We start from the raw sequence: 19,532 nt of genomic DNA on the forward strand, positions 1-19,532 counted from the left end.
ACTGGATTGTAGGGTAATTCAGTTTTTAACACTTTTAGGAGCCTCCATACTGTTCTCCAGAGGACCTTCACCAGTTTGCACTCCCACCAACAGTGCAATAGGGTTTCCCTCTCTGGCACCCTCACAAGTACCTCCTGTTTCTTGTGTTATTAATTTTAACCATTCTGACAGGTATGAGGTGGTATCTCATTGTGGTTTTGATTTGTATTTCCCTGATGATGAGAGATGTTGAACATCTTTTCATGTATCTATTGGTTATTTGGATGTCTTTTTTTTAAAGTGTCTATTCATGTCTTCCACCCTTTTCTTAACTGGTTTATTTGTTTCTTGGATGTTGAGTTTGATAAGTTCTTTGTAGATTTTGGATACTAACCCTTTATCAGGTGTGTCATTTGCAAATATCTTCTTCCATTCCATAGGAAAGGAAGGAATTCCAAGACCTTTTAGTCTTGCTGATTGTTTCCTTCACTGTACAGAAGTTTTTATCTTGATGAAGTCCCTATAGTTCATTTTTGCTTTTGTTTCCCTGGGCTGTGGTGATGTGTGGAGTAAGAAGTTGCTATGGCCAAGGTTAAACAGGTTTCTGCCTGTGTTCTCCTCTAGGATTTTGATGATTTCTTCTCTCACATGTAAGCCTTTCATTTTGAATTTATTTTTGTGTGTGGTGTGAGAAAGTGGTCCAGTTTCATTCTTCTGCATGTGGCTGGCCAGTTTTCCCAACATTTCTTGGACACTGTCTTTTCTCAATTGGATATTCTTTCCTTCTGTTGTTGAAGATTAGTTGACCATAGAGTTGAGGGTCCATTTCTGAGTTCTCTATTCTATTCTTTTGATATATGGATTTGTTTTTGTGCCAGTACCAGACTGTCTTGATTACAGCTTTGTAATATAGCTTGAAATCCAGAATCGTGATGCCTCCAGTTTTGTTTTTCTTTTTCAGAACTGTTTTGGCGATTCAGGGTCTTTTGTGATTCTATACAAATTTTAGGATTGTTTGTTCTAGCTCTGTGAGAAATGCTGGGGATATTTTGATAAGGGTTGCATTAAATGTGTAGATTGCCTTGGATAGTACAGATATTTTAACAATATTTCTTCTTCCAGTCCATGAGCATGGAATGCTTTTCCATTTCTTTGTGTCCCCTGCAATTTATTTTATAAGTGTCCTATAGTTTTTAGAGTATAGATCTTTTACTTCTTTAGTTAGATTTATTCTTAGGTATCTTATTATTTTTGGTGAAATTGCAAATGGAATTGATTCCATTATTTCTTTTCTGTTGCTTCATTATTGGTGTAGAGAAATGCAACAGATTTCTGCACATTGATTTTATATTCTGTGACTTTGCTCAACTCATGTGTAAGTTCTGACAAATTTTTGGTGGAGTCTTTGAATTTTCTACATAGAGTCTCATATCATCTGCAAATAGTGAAAGTTTGACTTCTTCCTTGCCAATTTGGATGTCTTTTATTTCTTTTTGTTTTCTGATTGCTGAGGCTAAGAGTTCCAGTACTTTGTTAAATAGTAGTGGTGAGAATGGACATCCTTGTCTTGTTTCTTACCACAGGGAAAGGCTCCCAGGTTTTCCCCATTGAGGATATTAACTGTGGGTCTTCCATATATGGCCTTTATATAGAGATATGTTCCATCTATCCTTACCTTGTTGAGGTTTTTTTAACCTCAACAGATGCTGTACTTTGTCGAATGCTTTTTCTGCATCTATTGGTAGGCTAATATGATTCTTGGGCGCCTAAATGGCTCAGTCGGTTAAGTGTCTGCCTTCGGCTCAGGTTATGCTCCCGGAGTCTGGGGACTGAATCCCACATCTGGTTCCCTGCTCAGAGGGGAGTCTGCTTCTCCCTGTTCCTCCCCCACTCATGCTCTCTCTCTCTCTCTCATAAATAAATAATCTTTTTTAAAGGGGATCATATGGTCCTTATCTTCCTGGAGTATTTTTTAATCATGATTTCCATCATTTCTGTTGACCCATGGAATGTATCTACTATTAATCCAAAATTATTTGGCTCCTCCCACCTTATCTCAGAATACTACATGTCACTCCTACATGCTCTTGACCCCTGAATTCAGTTCTGCTTCATCACCTTTACATTTGCTGTTTCCACTTTCTAGAATTCTCATTGATCTTCCCAGCTCTTACTCTGTCACTTACCTATGTCTATGCTCAAAAATCCTTTCCTTAAGGGAGTCCCTGCCATTCCATCTAAAACAGTCTGTCCCAGGGCACCTGAGCAGCTCAGTTGGTTGAACCTCTGCCTTCAGTGCAGGTCATGGTCACAGGGTCCTGGGGTCAACCCCCGCTTTGGGATCCCCGCTCAATGGAGAGCCTGCTTCTCCCTCTCCCTTTGCCCCTCCCTCTGCTCATGCTCTCTCTGGTTCTCTCAAATAAATAAATAAAATCTTTTTAAAAAATAAATAAAACAATCTGTCTCACTAATATCTCCCATCACTCTCCATCCTTTAGCTTGCCTTCTTTTTCTTCAAAGTATTTATTAATAGTTAAAATTATTTTCAGTTTCTTCCATTAGAGTGAAAACTCTTAAGACTAAGAAATTTATATTGTTCTCTTTGGCTCTATCCCTAGGACCTAGATAGCACCTAAAACATATGGGCACTCAAAATACTTGTTGAAGGAATTATTTATCAAACATTTCTTTGTACCCAGTCTCTTTGTGTCATAATAGGAAGCTGAGCAGTGCCCCACCCCAGGCACCTGGTGCCTGACCAGATTCCCCCCAGTGCTGCTGCTAACCCCATACTACCCAGGCCTCTGCCTTCCCACCCCCAGACCAGCCATTCCCTAGCCCTGGAAATACACCACATGTGAGAAGTCCCAGTCTGCTGGTAGGGAACAGGAGGGAGTGAGGAGATGGGAGCCTTACAAGAACTGAGGCACCTATAGGTCCTGCTCATCCCGCAGGTTCCCAGGGCAGAACTGGAACTAGGGCCCAGGTACAGCCACCAAGGCTGGGCCTGGGTCTCTCAGCCATTTGGCTTTGTTTCCCTACCCCTCTGTTTACTTGTAAGTCTGTCAGTCTATTCCTGGGAAGCTCATTACTATGGGCCCTGGTACTTTCCCAGTCTGTCCCATACCGTTAACCATAAACTGATCTCTTACTAAAATAATAATAATAATAATAATAATAATAATAATATAATTATTTTTATATTAGCAGGTATAATTAGCAGGTTCTTACACTCAAGTAAAAATAGTAATGGGGGACGCCTGGGTGGCTCAGCGGTTTAGCTCCTGCCTTCAGTCCAGGGCGTGATCCTGGAGTCCTGGGACCGAGTCCTGCATCGGGCTCCCTGCATGGAGCCTGCTTCTCACTCTGCCTATGTCTCTGCCTCTCTCTCTCTCTCTTCTGTGTCTCTCACGGATAAATAAATAAAAATCTAAAAAAAAATATTAATAATAGATAACACTTATAGACTGTTTGCCTGTGCCATAGCCTCTTCATGGCACCTCATGTATGTTTTAGTCTTCACAACAAGCCTGTAAAGTAGCCATTATTTATAAGTCCATTTTGCAGACAAGGGATGTACAATACAAAGATTCATATAATTTTTGTTCATTTTTATTTTATTGTTGTAAGAATAATGTGAAATTACTTTTTTAACAAATTTTTAAATCTATAATGAATTATTGTCGACTATAGATACAATGCAGATCTCTAAAGACTATTCATTTTAGCTAAAATTTTATGCCCATTGACTAGAAGCTCCCTATCCATCCCTTCGGTCCCTGGAAACGACCATTCTTTTTAAGTCTATGAATTTGACTATTTTAGATACTCATATAATTGGAATCATGTAGCATTTATCCTTCTTTGATTGCCAGTTTCACTTAGCATGATGTCCTCAGGGTCAATTCAAGTTGTCACATATTTCAGAATTCCCTCCTTTTTTAAGGCTGGGTAGTATTTTATTATATTAATATACCCACTTTTTCTTAAGCAAAATTTAAAATATATTCATCATAAAATTTACATTACATCATAACCTTTAAAAATATGAATACTTATTTCATCTCAGCAAAAGGAATGGTATTACTGTAACCTTTTTTAATGTTTTAAAAGGTTTCTCCTTTTTTTAAGACTTTACTTATTTATTCATATAGACAGAGAGAGAGAGGCAGAGACACAGGCAGAGGGGGAAGCAGGCTCCATGTAGGGAGCTGGACGCGGGACCCACCCCAGGTCCCCAGGGATCACGCACTAAACCGCTGAGCCATCCGGGCTGCCTTAAAAGGTTTCTTTTAAAAAACTTGTTTGAGTACAGTGGACACATTAGTTTCAAGGATACAACCTAGTGGGGATGCCTGGGTGGCTCAGCAGTTGGGTGTCTGCCTTTGGCTCAGGGCAGCATCCCGGAGTTCCAGATCGAGTCCCACATTGGGCTCGGGGCATGGAGCCTGCTTCACCCTCTGCCTCTGAGAGTCTCTGCCTCTCTCTCTCTATGTCTCTCATGAATAAATAAATAAAATATTTTTTTAAAAAGGGTACAACCTAGTGATTCAACTTCTCTGTATGTTATGCTATCTATGCTCAGCACAAGTGGAGCTACCATCTGTCACCATACGAGCCTATCACAGCATCCTTGACTATATTCCCCATGTGGGCCTTTTATTCCCATGACTTATTCATTCCATAACTGGAAGCTTGCATCTCCTACTCCCTTTCCCTGATTTTGTCCATTCTTCCCTTCCCTTTCTTCCTGGCAACCATGAATTTGTTCTCTGTATTTACAGGTCTGATTCGGCTTTTTGTTTGTTTATTCATTTGTTTTGTGTTTTGAATTCCATATATGAGTGAAATCATATCGTATTTGTCTTTGTCACTATGACTTATTTCACTCAGCATAATCCCTTCTAGGTCCATCCATGTTACCACAATGGCATAATCTCATTCCTCTTGATGGCTGCACAGTATTCCTGTGTGTGTGTGTGTGTGTGTGTGTGTGTGTGTGTGTGTATACCACATCTTCTTTATCCATTTATCTATTGGCCGGACACTTCCATATCTTAACTATTGTAAATAATGCTGCAATAAACATAGGGTGCATATATATTTTCAAACTAGTGTTCCATCTTCTTTGGGTAAATACCCAGTAGTGGAATTACTGGATTATATAGTATCTCTCTTTTTAATTGTTCATGGAATCTCCATACTGTTTCCCGCCCCCCCAAACAGTGCACAACGGTTTGTTTGGTTGTTTTGTCTACATATTTGTCAACACTTGTTATTTCTTATGTTTTTTATTCTCGCCATTCTGACATGGATAAGCTGATGTCTCATTTGGCTTTGATTTGCATTTCTCTGGTGACCAGTGGTGTTGATCATCTTTTCTTGTGTCTATCAGCCATCTGTATATCTTCTTTGGTAAAATGTCTATTCAGTTCCTCTGCCCATTTTTTAATCAAATCATTTGGGTTTTTTGGTGTTGAGTTGTATAAATTCTTTGTATATTTTGGACATTAACCCCTTCTCAGGTATATCATTTGCAAATATCTCGTCCCATTCAGTAAGTTGCCTTTTTGTTTTGTTAATGATGTCCTTCACTCTGCACAAACTTTTTGTATTGATGTAGTCCCAATAGTTTAATTCTGCTTTTGTTTCCCTTACCTTAGGAGACTAGAAAAATGTTGCTACTTCCAATGTCAGAGAAATTACTGTCTTGTGTTCTCTTCTAGGATTTTTTTTGCGTTTCAGGTCTCATATTTAGGTCTTTAATCCATTTAGAGTTTATTTTTGTGTAAGATATAGGAAAAGGTCCAGTTTCATTCTTCTGCATGTAGCTGTCCAGTTTTCCCAGCACCCTTTGTTGAAGAGACTTTCTTTTCCCCATTATATATTCTTATGTCTTTGTCATAGATCAGTCGACTATATATTTGTGGATTTATTTCTGACCTCTCTATTCTGTTTCATTGACCTGTGTGTCTTTTTTTATGTCAGTACCATATTTTTTTATTACTATAGCTTTGCATTATATCTTAAAATCTAGAATTGTGATGCCTCCAGCTTTGTTCTTTTTTTTTTTTAAAGATTTTTATTTATTTATTCATGAGAGACACAGAGAGAGAGAGAGGCAGAGACACAGGCAGAGGGAGAAGCAGGCTCCAGGCAGGGAGTCTGAAGTGGGGCTCGATCCCGGGTCTCCAGGATCACGCCCTGGGCTGAAGGCAGTGCTAAACCACTGAGCCACCAGGGATGCCCCAGCTTTGTTCTTTCTCAAGATTGCTTTGACTATTTGGAATTCTTTATGATTGTATGGAAATTTTAGTATTATTCGTTCTAGTTCTGTGAGAAATGCTATTTATATGCCACATTTTCTTTTCAGTCATCTGTTCATGGACATTTAGTTGGTTCAATGTCTTAGCTATTGTGAAGAGTGCTGCAATGAATATGAGTACTAATATCACTTCAAAATCCTAATTTCAATTCTTTTGGATAAATATCCAGAAATGGGATTACTGGATCATGTGGTGGTTCTGTTTTTAATTTTTTGAGGAAGCTCCATACTATTTTTCATAGCAGCAGCTACACCATTTTGCATTCCCAGTGTGCAAGAGTTTCAGTTTTTCCACATTATCACCAATGTTCTTTTCCTTTTTCTGATAATAACGTTCCCTACAGGTATGAGGTATATTTCATTCTGGTTTTGATTTGCATTTCCCTCATAGTTAGTGATACAGAGTTTTGTTTTGAGGTGTTTTGGTCACTTATATATCTTCTTTGGATAAATATCTATTCAAGTTCTTAGCCTATTTAAAAAAATCATGGTATTAGTGTTTTTGCTTGCATTATAGGAGTTCTTTCTATATTTTGAAGATTAACTTTATATCAGATAAGTGGTTTACAAACATTTTCTCTGATATAGTCCCACTTATTTATTTTTGAGGTGTTTTTGTTTGTTTGTTTTCAACAGGACTTATGTAACTTAACCTAGGTAATGTACTGGTAACTGCCTAAGCTGGAATGTGAGCCCAATCAGTCTAGTTCTAGGTTATAAGCAGACCTACTAACTAACAAACTTTAAAGTACATCTTTAACTTCTAGGTTGGTGGTTTTCCAGCATTGATGTATTCTTGATAAGTCATTAAACTAAAGACCTGAAAGACTGCAGCTTTTGAATCTAGAAGGCTAACCAGAAGCAGAATATATATAAATTATCTAAATTGCTTGAGAGGAGGCATTCACTACTCAACATCCAGTCAAAAATACAATGCCAGAGTTGGTTTCTTTTCTAAACTTGCCTACCTCTTTTTTTGTGTAATGCCTCATTCTAAAAAAAAAAAAAAAAAAAAAAAAAAGATAGGACTGAATATTTAACAATATTAACGATTTAGTGGATAATAATATAAAAGACACTTCTAATACCAGATGTGTCCAAGTTAAATGAGTTTAAGTGGTGAAATTGAACCATAGAACCTGACAATGATTATTTAAATAAGTTTTAGCAAGTTGTGTTTGGCACATACATCTCTGTTTGGAAGTTACAAAATGATTTTAATTATAATAAAGGAAAAGGCTAACTTCTATTGAGTCTCTTTTAAGGAAGTAACTTTGTTTTTATTCATCTTTTTTCCTCAAAGCATCTAGCATAATGCCTAGAACAGCAGACTCACCCAAAAGCATTTATAAATGACTAAAAATATTATGGTAAAATATGTTGTTCTGCTCGTTTAAAACTGGACCTAAGTGAACAACTCCTTTGGTTTCCTTCTAACGTCACAAACAAGGCTGTTTTGATCTCTGGAAGCCACAACTTCCTGTTACCATCCCAAATACAATAATATGTTTTTCTACCTATTGGCAAGTCTTAGTTTGTTTGGGCCTAATAAAGTTAAAACAAAATACACAAGTAAGAATGAGACCCTGCGCTATGTGTGGAATACCTGAAAGTGTGGGAAAATAATCATTAAAAATGGAGCCCCCCAAATAGGCTGTCAGAATGGATATGACAGTTCTTCATGCTCTGAAAATATTTAAAGGAGAATATTCAGTATGAAGTGTCACCTTATAATATTTTTGTGTCTGAAAGGACACACCTGGAATGGAAAAAAAAGGAGGGCTAAAGTTGGAAAAGAAAGTCTAGACATCAGTCTTTTGTTTAAGTAACTTGAAGTACAGGACTAAATATCCATAGTAGAGCATGGAAAGGGTAGGGGCTTTTCTTCATTAGTTTTCTCATTCAGTTTCTCTACTCAGCCTTGCTTGATCAACTGTGTGTGGACAGGCCTATCCCTTTCTCTCCACCTTAGAGGAGTTCACCAATGATTGGGTGTGTTTATTACTGAATTACTCAATAGGAAATGAGTCTCACATCGTATTCATCTAATCAAGACAATTTCAGAACAAATGCCAATGTCACCACCATTGCCTCATTCCTTTATTGAGAAAAAAGAAAGGAAAAATAAACCTCAATTTTCCAAATACTGAGATAGTATAGACTTTTAATGATAAAGTAATCAAAATAATCAGTTGACTATGAAAATAAAATATGAATACATTTAATTCATATGTGCATTGAAATTTCTATTGTATTTAAGTGCTGTACTGAGTTCTAAGGCTAGAAGATGGAATGATTGTTTTCCACTAGCAGGAAGACATAGCAGGAGAGGAAACTGTAGATGCTCCTCCAGTGGTATGGGGGAAAAAAGGCTAAGGGAAGAGAGACAATGGAATAATTGCTTCTGCTTGGCAGAGAGATTACAGAAGACCAAGGATTCACAAATAATTAAGATTTCACCAGGATAACAAAGAAAATTCATTCCAGGAAGAAGCAGTAGCATAAGCAAAAGTACTGAGACTTGAATAAAATGCACAATACATTTGTAAAATGTTCAGAAAAACTCATCTGAAAGAAAAATAGTGCCCCCAGAGGAATTCTGGGTGTTGTAGGGAAAGGTAGGTTTTGAGAGGGCCCCATTTAGGGTTTTTTTTTTTTTTTAACTTGCTATGTCATGTTAACCAATTATTCTTTGACTGGATGCAATCTTTTCAAAAAGGATATTGTGTTACCATATTAGGATTAGGATTATCTAAAGAGAATAGACAATAATTTATTTTAGCTGTAGCATTCCTATCTGTATCAAGGACCCCTAATACGGGTAGGGAAAGTGTGAAAGGGGGCAACAGTTCATATATGAATAGTCACTTCAATAAATAATCATATCAAAACCACATAATGATTAAAAGAACATTGTTAAACCATAAATATTGCAAATATCAGTGCTCTACTAAACTTTACTGCACTTGATCCAATTTACTTGGTTATTGGCCTTTAATTTGAGGTGGTTTGCCAAAATCTCAAATACTCATGTTACTTTTCATTTTCTACATAGGTTAATTTATGCCCTATTTATACTCCTTTGATCTAATAAAATAGTGTTGCCAAATTGGCAATGGTCCTAACTCAGATTACTTTATGAATAGAAAATTAAAATTATTGGCATAAAATAGAACCACAGTGTATATTCACTATAATCTACTCTTCAGTTGCCTCGCACATATCCAAAGACACACCTCTAGCTCCAAAAATATCCTCACCATGCATAACCATGTGCCACCCAAAACAAACACCCATCTCCTTCCCAAATGGGAAATTATAGTAAGTCCTGTCTGTTAGACCTTTACAATGTCCTGTGGTAAGTGTTCTTAAAGTCCAAACTTTCTGTATAATCTCCTTCAGTACAGTTGAATCAGACTCTAATATGAGTTTCAAAATACCAGTCTTGGGTCAGAGAATGAGTTTCAGTATTCTTCAATCAGGGTCCCAAAAAGATATAGATGGCACAACTAAACAGGTTAACTTCAAGGAGGAACTGTTTACAAAGGGACTATTTACTAAGGATTAGATGTGGGAATTACAAGGTAGAACACAGGAACCCAGGGTTTTGTAGCAGTTGAGCTATCACCCCTAGGCCAGAAGTTACCAAAGGAAAGAGAGTCACGCAGAGTGATTTGGCTTGAGCAGATCAATGACCTTCTGTGAAGGCCACAGGAGGCAAACTTGTAAGAAGGGAGCCAGGAGATAAGTATTGTGACCTTATCCTCTTCCCTGCCTGTGATTGTCTTTAGACCAGTTAGGCTCACTGGTTGAGCTAAAGTCAATTTTCCAAACAAGAGTATTGCAATTCAGTGGAGAATAATATGGAATGATTTGGGGAGTCAAATGTAATTTTTAAAATATCTAATCTCTGTCTATAAGTAGACTAGAAAATTAATCCTACCATATCATGGTGTCTGGGCAATGGAATTATATTTCTTATGGTTTTTATAGTATATATTGTTAACAAGAGATCATTTTCTTCCATTTTTTTCTCTCTAAATGAGATATTTCATTATAGTTTCTCTGCCTGTGGTGCACCTTTATTTGCCCCTCTGAATCCATTGTCCTCTCTCTACCTTTCTCTACCTTACTTTCTGTACTGGAAGGCTGGCCTGTTTAGACATCATTCATGGATCCTTACATCCTCTGGCTTCCAGATGGTTCTAAGCCTATTGGGAAGTAAAGCAGTAGATTTGTGAGGCATATGTTCGTTTTGGGATATGCTGAGGATGAAAGTAGGTCTGACCAAAGTGTCAAAATTTTAGAAGCTCTCTATGAGATATGAGGACAAAGAACAAGTATGAAATTAGTTAAAGGAATGGAGAAAGGACCGATGATGCAGCGGGGCAGAGCATTCCTGAGAAATTCCTGAAAACTATGGGAGATCAGGGTAAGAGATCTAAGTAAAAGAGAAGCATGATTAAACTTGAATTTGTATATATAAAAAAGGTATAAGCCCCACCAAACAGGACTTTCTATAAATGTTCAAGGAGCAATAATAACAGTAAGTAGTCCTTTCTATAAACCAATCTAAGAATTGAGGACCTTTCCTTAGGCTATTTATCAAAATATCCAAAACACAAAGAATACAAATTGCTAAGAATTTTTTCTTGGAACTTCCTATGTGTATTCTCTATATCCCATATTGTTTGTTAGTTCTCGATATCAAATTTTTTAAAAGTTCATTTTTTCTTACCAGTAGTAGACTTTTTTTTAAAGGCATGATAAACTTAAGGATTTAAGATAGTCAATCAAATGGTTAAAGTTTTCATTTTTCATTACTTTGAGAGGTTAAAGGATCAGAGCTGTGCAATAGCAAGATACTTACACAGGTGTAGAATAATAGCTATAAGGATAGGCATTTATACCATTTACTTTTTAAAAAATAACCCTCTTCCAGTCAAACACAGATTCAGTTAATAAAAACTCAAAATACAAGCATACAGAGTTTATTTCTTATTTGCTTTCGATATTTAAGAACTGACAGGAACTATGAAATAAATTTCACAAATGCAGAGGCAAATCAACAGTTGAACACAGCTAAACTCTTCATGCCAAATACTTATAATTAAAAAGAAGCAGCTTGGGATCCCTGGGTGGCGCAGCGGTTTGGCGCCTGCCTTTGGCTCAGGGCGCGATCCTGGAGACCCGGGATCGAATCCCACGTCAGGCTCCCGGTGCATGGAGCCTGCTTCTCCCTCTGCCCTGTGTCTCTGCCTCTCTCTCTCTCTCTCTGTGACTATCATTAAAAAAAAAAAAATTAAAAAAAAAAAAAAAGAAGCAGCTTTTTTTTTTTTAAGATTTTATTTATTTATTTGACAGAGTGAGAGAGAGAGTACAAGCATGGGGAGCAGCAGAGGAAAAAGAAGTAACAGATACCCTGCTGAGCAGGGAACCCATTGTGGGGCTGGATCCCAGGACACTGGGATCAGGACCTGAGCCAAAGGCAGATGCTTAACTGACAGAGCCACCCAGGTACCCCCAAAAGAAAGCATTTTAATAATGAATCCATCCTATTGAAAACTTTCAAAATACTATTTTTGAAAATAAGAAAAAACTTGGCCTCTCAGGACTGTAATTTGGCAGAAGAAAACTATTCCTTCCCCAACCCTAATATTTAGACATTTGAAAAAATAAAAGAAATGGTATTATGAAGCTATAAATAAATGACTTAAAATCTAAATGAATGTTCCACAGTCACGACTAATAATGTTAAAATCAACTGTTTTAATATATCAACCACACCTTCTTGGTTTGCCTTCTTTACTTCTCCATCATTACTTAATGAAGGATTATATTTTCAAACATAGTTAAATCTACTTGTGATATATGTATATGCTAATGCTAAGTGTATGAAGTGCATGTGTATATTTTTTGGGGAAAAGGATAGAGATGGGGAATAAGAACTGAGATAAGTTATAAGGAATAAAAATGAAATACAAATGAAATAATCAAATTTTAAAGGTTGTTGTTTCAGATTATTGTGTGAGTAACTATTTGACCATATCACTGAGTACAAAACACACATATTAATGAGAAAAGAGTGGAGGGCAAACTTCCAGTTTCAAAATGGCAAACATTTGAGGTAATCTTTCCTCCTACACTAAATTTATAGAAATGAAGGAAATGTATTTTAAAAAATAAAAACAACCAGAGTAAAAAACAAACAAATGTAAATCATGGGGATAAAAGACACAGCAAAAGGAATACAATCAATGATATTGTAATAGTGTCGTAACAGGAAGGTAGCCACAATTATGGTGCACATAGCATAATGTATAAACTTGTCAAGTCACTAAGTCATATACAGGAAATTAATGTAATATTGTTTGCCAACTATAGTTAAAAATAATTAAATTAAATCCATCACCAACAGAAAAACAAACAAGACCTTATAGAACTACAAAAAGATTAATTGACCTTTGAAAAATACAAACAGGTATGAGAGAGGTTACAGATCAGGATTCCCTTGGGAAAGTCTGACCTAGGAGGTAAGAGTAGCAACACTAATGTTCTAAGCCTAAAGATGATGAAATCCAGGAGAAAGAGCTAAACCCAGAAGCAATTGGCAGGACGATTAGTTGGAGTACCACAAAGGGAGGAGCCAGGCAGGTCAATCCATGTACATCTCTTTCTTCCTCCTCTTGCAAGACAAATGGCACTACCTACCTCCAGGCAGGAAAGATGAATATGAGCAGTTATTGCAGAGAAAAAGGACAATGGTCTTGAGGGCTAGTGGCATGAGAGGAAAGGGGAGCCCTCAAATCCAGACCAGTCATTAAGTTACCCTACCAGGCATGACATCTTTCACTAGGTTTAGAGAGAAAGTATAGAAGAAATATTTCAGTAGAGATAAATGACTAGAATTTTCCAGAACCACACAAAGACATGAAACCTCACAAAGGGCCAGCAAGGGCCATACAAAATTAAAAACAGAAAAGAGATGGTGAAAACTTAGAATATCAAGTCAAAGAGGAAAATCTTGATGGCATTTGAGAGAAAAGATAGATTCCTTACAGGACAAGAAAAACAGACTTTTCGTCAGCATATTGCTTGCAGTGAAACAAATAAACAGAATATTAAGTGGAAAACCTTTGAACCTGAAATTCTGTATCTAGTCAAATCATCAAACAAAATCATTTTCAGAGAAAATAACTGGGAATGTGATGATTTCCTTTCCTAGTTCTGCATGAGTTTAGCCTAATGCTAAGTATCAAATAAGTTTTAAACATATTTCAGGTAGGATATGCAGCTGATCCTGCCTTCAGGCTCCCTGCCAACAGCCTACTATGGATGAAGGCAATCGTTCATTTCTCCACAATGAAATCTATTCTTTGGAAGCTACACTCAGTTTGTTTCTTTGTAACATGCTTCTTTTCTACCCATTTCTTTATGCCTCCCCTCTACTCCACAAAGAACATAGGTTTTAAATTTATGTGGAGCCTCCTGTCTCTGCCCTGAGTCCCATATCTCTAAAACCCATCTTTCTACAATCCCATGTGTCCACCAGACTTGAATCATGGCCTACCCGAATCTGGCTCATACAAATACCACTTAAGCTTTGGTTAGGGCAAATTAAAAATTTTAGTGACATAGGAGATTATATGTTATGTCAGAGCTTGAGGCCACAATGTGTCAATGATAAATCTGAAGAAATAAAATAGTCATCTAGCCCCTTTAAATTTAAATCTTTGTCCTACAATTTACTAGTTGTGTGACCCAGGGCCAGTCTCACTAAACACGTCTAAACCTATTTTTATAAATATTTTATTTTATATATATTTATTTTATATAAAACCTATTTTATAAATATTTTATAAATAAGGAGAATACCTTTTTTACCTCAGGGTTATTGTGCAAAACAAATGATCTAATATATTTAAGAAGCCTAAACAATAGTAGGCTATCAATAGATGGGAGTTTTCTTCACTTCCTCCCTCTTAAGAGCAGGGAAAATTCTGTGTATAAAGAAATATAAATTGATTTAGCTTTGAAAAAGAATTTGAGAAATAAAAACAAAAATCCATTTTTCCAGTCCATGAATTTAAAAGGTCAAAAATGAGTTAAATGCACCAGGTGATATTTTAATTTACCCAAGTTGCTTTCTGTAAATGTCTATTTAAAAATCAAGTCATCAGCGTTCGTTAGATTACTTCTTTCTGCCCATGGACACCGCCAGTAAGCATCATTAAAATCTCCCCTCCCACAGCCATCACGTCTAAGTCAGAGTCTCCCAAAGAGCCTGAGCAGCTGGGGAAGCTCTTCATCAGAGGTTTGAGCTTTGAAACAATCAATGGAAGTCTAAGGAGCAATAGGGAATGCTTATGTACTGTGTGGTAATAAGAGATCCAAACACCAAGCCCTCCAGAGGCTTTGGGTTCATCACCTTCACTGTGGAGGAGGTCGATGCAGCCATGAATCCAAGGGCACACGAGGTGGATGGAAGAGTTGTGGAACCAAAGAGGGCTGTCTCACGAGAAGATTCTCAAAGACCTGGTGCCCACTTAACTGTGAAAAAGATTTTTGTTGGTGGCATTAGAGAAGAACATCATTAGGTGAGAACATCACCTAAGAGAGTATTTTGAACAGTATAGGAAAATTGAAAAAAAAAAAAAAGAAAATTGAAGTGACTGAGATCATGACAGACCAAGGCAGTGGCAAAAAGAGAGGTTTTGCTTTTGTATCATTTGATGACCATGACTCAGTAGACAAGATTGTTATTCAAATATCCCATGCTGTGAATGGCCACAACTATGAAATAAGGAAAGCACTATCGACGCGAGAGATGGCTGGTGTTTCATCCAGACAAAGTGGTTGAAGAAGTGATTCTGGAAACTTTGGTGGTGGTCATGGAGGTGGTTTTGGTGGGAATGACAACTTTGGTTGTGGAGGGAACTTCAGTGGTCGAGTGGCTTCAGTGGCAGTCAAGGGGGTGGTGGATACTGTGGCTGTGGGGATGCTATAATGGATTTGGTAATGCTGGAAGCAACTTTGGAGGTGGCAGAAACTATCATGATTTTGGCAATTACAACAATCAATCCTCAAATTTTGGACCCGTGAAAGGAAGAAATTTTGGAGGCAGAAGCTCTGGCTCCTATAGTGGTGGAGGCCAATACTTTGCCAAACCACGAAATCAAGGTGGTTATGGCAGTTCCAGCAGCAGCAGCTATGGCAGTGGCAGAAGTTTTTAATTACTGCCAGGAAACAAGGCTTAGCAGGCGAGGAGAGCCAGAGAAGTGACAGGGAAGCTACAGGTTACAACAGATTTGTGAACTCAGCCAAGCACAGTGGTGGCAGGGCCTAGCTGCTACAAAGAAGACATGGTTTTTTTTTGTTTGTTTGTTTTTAAGATTTATTTATTTATTTATTTATTTATTTATTTATTTATTTATGATAGACATAGAGAGAAGAGAGAGAGAGAGAGAGGCAGAGACACAGGAGGAGGGAGAAGCAGGCTCCATGCCGGGAGCCCGACACAGGACTCGATCCCAGGACTCCAGGATCGCGCCCTGGGCCAAAGGCAGGCGCTAAACCGCTGAGCCACCCAGGGATCCCCCAAAGAAGACATGTTTTAGACAATACTCATGTGTATGGGCAAAAAACTCAAGGACTGTATTTGTGATAAATTGTATAACAGGTTATTTTAGTTTCTGTTCTGTGGAAAGTGTAAAGCAGTCCAACAAAGGGCTTTAATGTAGATTTTTTTTTTTGCACTCATGTTGTTGATTGCTAAATGTAATAGTCTGATCATGACGCTAAATAAATGTGTTTTTAAAATAAAAATAAAATAAAATCATCAAATATTTGAGTATGTAAAACACATGAACCACTCCCAACGCGTTTATACCGTGTAGCTCTATATTTGTGTAACTAAAGCATATAAACCAGAATATTTGTATGTTAACTCACAATGAGAAATACTGTCAACCTAGCTAAGTGGACCATAATTTTCAGTTTGGCCTGACCAGCACATTCTTTTCTGGTAGTCAAATCTCCTGAGAAAATCAAACTATCAGACTATTCTCTAGTGAACATGTGTTAGAATAAACATTAGTTAGGCAATTCCAGTGTAGCTGATGCATCTTCTCCACAGTGGACATCTACCCACTGGGTTATCCAAAAACTAGGGGTGGCCTCTTACCCTGTGCTCGGTTTGATGTTGTTTCTTGCTACTAATAGTAGACCTTGGAACTCTACTGGTTTCTGCTTCTGTGGCTTAATTGTTCTTCCTTTAAATTTACTTTGTCTTCTATTAGGGTTCCTGAACCATCTGTCTAGTGGAAAATGAACTTTAAATTTTGAAGCAGAAGCTTCCAAGAAGAAAATGACATACAGTTTTCCTGCATGATGTGGAAATTAAGTAGGCCTTTTACACTTGTACACAAGCAACTTTCCATTATTCTTGAGGACAGTCCTGAATATAGGGAAGTAGTCCCCAGGGAGAGAGCCCTGACACTGGGCTGAAGTGTTCTGCTTGGTTATATAAATTTGATTTATTAGCAAGGCCGCCTCCACAGAGCTGAAGACAGTTGCTCTTAAATCTGTTTTCAGTCTGCTCCTTACCTGAAAATTACTATTTAATTCCTGGAAGCTGTGTTTATAATATTTATTCAAGAATTTACTCCCAGGAGGGTAGGAGATGGGTAGCCTGGGTGGCCCAGCGGTTTAGCGCCGCCTTCAGCCCAGAGTGTGGTCCTGTAGACCCGAGATCGAGTCCAACGTCAGGCTCCCTGCATGGAGCCTGCTTTTCCCTCTGCCTGTGTCTCTGCCTCTCTCTCTCTCTCTCTCTGTGTTTCATGAATAAACAAATAAAATATTTTTAAAAAAAGAAGGATAGGAGATGAAATTGCATTATATTTGCAGTTGGAACTTCTCCCTGCCTCATCCTGAAGGCACGACTAAAAGCACACTATTGAATTTGGTGCAGTGGCATTTGAACTATGATGTAACCTTTTCCCATAAAGTGTTATTTGAGATGGAATTGGACAAATCATGTGACTGGTTTAAGTAATTGGTTGAACCAGATTCCATTAGCGGCAAGGATGTGGGTTTTCCTCTGATCAGAATGGAATTGTTCCTCACATGCTGTGTGTGTGTGTGTGTGTGTGTGTGTTTGTGTGTGTGTGTGTGTGTGTGTTGACTCATGCTACGTCGAAGTCTGATGGTTGCTTTGCAGGGACTTGGAATTGGAAGTATGGTTGGGCTGTAGGTTCTAAGAGTAGCTACTTGTGATAGCAGCTATTAGTCAGAGATATAAACTAGTGGCTCACAGTCCCATTGAAGCCCACAGAAATGTTTGGTTTGGCCATGGCAGTGTCGTTTAAAAAATAAAAGAATCAGGTGCCACACTGCTCTGGAGTAAAGTTTTGCTAAAAAATATTAGCTTCAGACTTCTTGCAAAATCAGGTCTGGCAACCGAGGTCTTTGTTCCCAAGGGTAAACTTTGCTCCCAGCAGCTTCTCCCTTTCAGTAGAGCAGGTGTTGGCCAGTTCACCACAACTCTCACATTGCCTGTTATTTGGTGACATTTAGGCCAAATCTTGTGGCCACTTTTCTTATAGCACGCAGCCTGCGCACTTCTCCATTACCTAGTGGGGTCTCAAGCATCTTATGGAGAATTTCCAAAACAGTGTCACCCCTCAGGAGCTGCGCAGGCAATGCCAGTGGTAGTTAGAGGCAGAGTGACAGGGTGATAAACATGAGTAGCCGCAAAGGTAGCAAATATCCCGTCAGCCAGCAGGATTGGAAGGCTGTAGGGAGGAACCTCACATAGCAGAGCTCCTAGCCATATGCAAGGCAATACTCTGGAAACTCTCCAAACAGGTGCAAATATCTGATAATCAGATAGTCTTTATGCATCATTATCTAGACATGAAAATTAAACATCACCTCTGTTTGTAGTGACAAGCTAATGAAGCTGGAGACATGTATTGCACAAGTTCTGGAGGGGTCATCTCAGGGTCACCTTTTCACTTTCTTATTTATTTTTCACTCTCTTACTTGCAAGTGAAGGCATGCTTTGGCTTTAAATAGAACAGAAAGTAAGCAGTTTTCCTTTGGAAACAGTAGACAGGGGTAGGGGGGAGTGACATGTTTCTTTAATGGCTATAGAAAGGCAGTGATTTAGATGTGGGTCACACCTTCTTATAGGGAGCATAGCTTAAAACTTATGCTTTCCCCAAATGTGGTCACAAATGTGAATATTTTCACTAGATGGCTAATAGACTTTTATATAATTCTGTATTTTAGAGTACTGACAGTATGTAATTTGTGCTGTTGCATTTGCTTTTGGAGGGATCTGCTGTACAACAGTTCAAACCTGAAAACTTTCATGGAAGTTGAAATACCTGAGATCAGATATACTGTGGGAATGGGATAGGTATATTCTTTTTGGAAGAAGCCTTGTAAAGACAAGAGTTGGACCTCCTGAAGAAACCTCCCCCCTCGTAAGTAGGGCCAGCCCTAATCCAGAGGCAGCCCATCCAGGCGCCTTCCTGAAATGCAACTAAAAGCATTCTGTTTACAATAAGAAAACCATTTCCCCCCACACCCTGATTGGAATGTCCCTGAATAGGTTCATGTTGACCCTCCCCGAAATCAACCTGGATGCTATGCGACTCCCGCGGTTCTTTTGTCTTTAGGCGGTTTCTTTCCTTTTGCCTTTTAAAAGATCCCTGTAATTGCTAATCGGGGCTCTTTTCCTCCTCGGAGGCGGAGAGCCCGTTTGCGCAAACGTTCAATAAACCCTCTTGCTGATTGCATCTGCCTGTCTGGGGTCTGGGTCTCTGGGGCGTCCACCGGGACACGTTGGCACCTGTGAGCCAGGGTCCAACACTCCAACTGAGCATCGTTATCTAAGGAATAACTTTTTAATTCACTTCAGTGAATTTAAGTACCTATATGTATGTACATTAATTATAAATTTTATATAATCTATCTAATATGTCATAAAGGAAAGAGAAGCATGTGAAGCAAATGCAGAGAAACGAGAATTTTTTTCTGCTTTGTTTTTTGTTGTTCTTGATTTGTTTTTTGTTTTTTTTTTGAGAAAAAAATAGTTTTTATAAGTAAAAACGGAGACAGGAAAGATCTGGATAATAGGGAGTGTCCATGTGCAACTATTGCAAAATATTGCCTAATTGCCTCCCAATGTTGTTTACCAATTTACACTCCCATGAGCAGTAGG

Source organism: Nyctereutes procyonoides, unplaced genomic scaffold, assembly GCF_905146905.1.
Source record: "Nyctereutes procyonoides isolate TBG_1078 unplaced genomic scaffold, NYPRO_anot_genome, whole genome shotgun sequence".
NCBI lineage: Eukaryota > Metazoa > Chordata > Mammalia > Carnivora > Canidae > Nyctereutes > Nyctereutes procyonoides.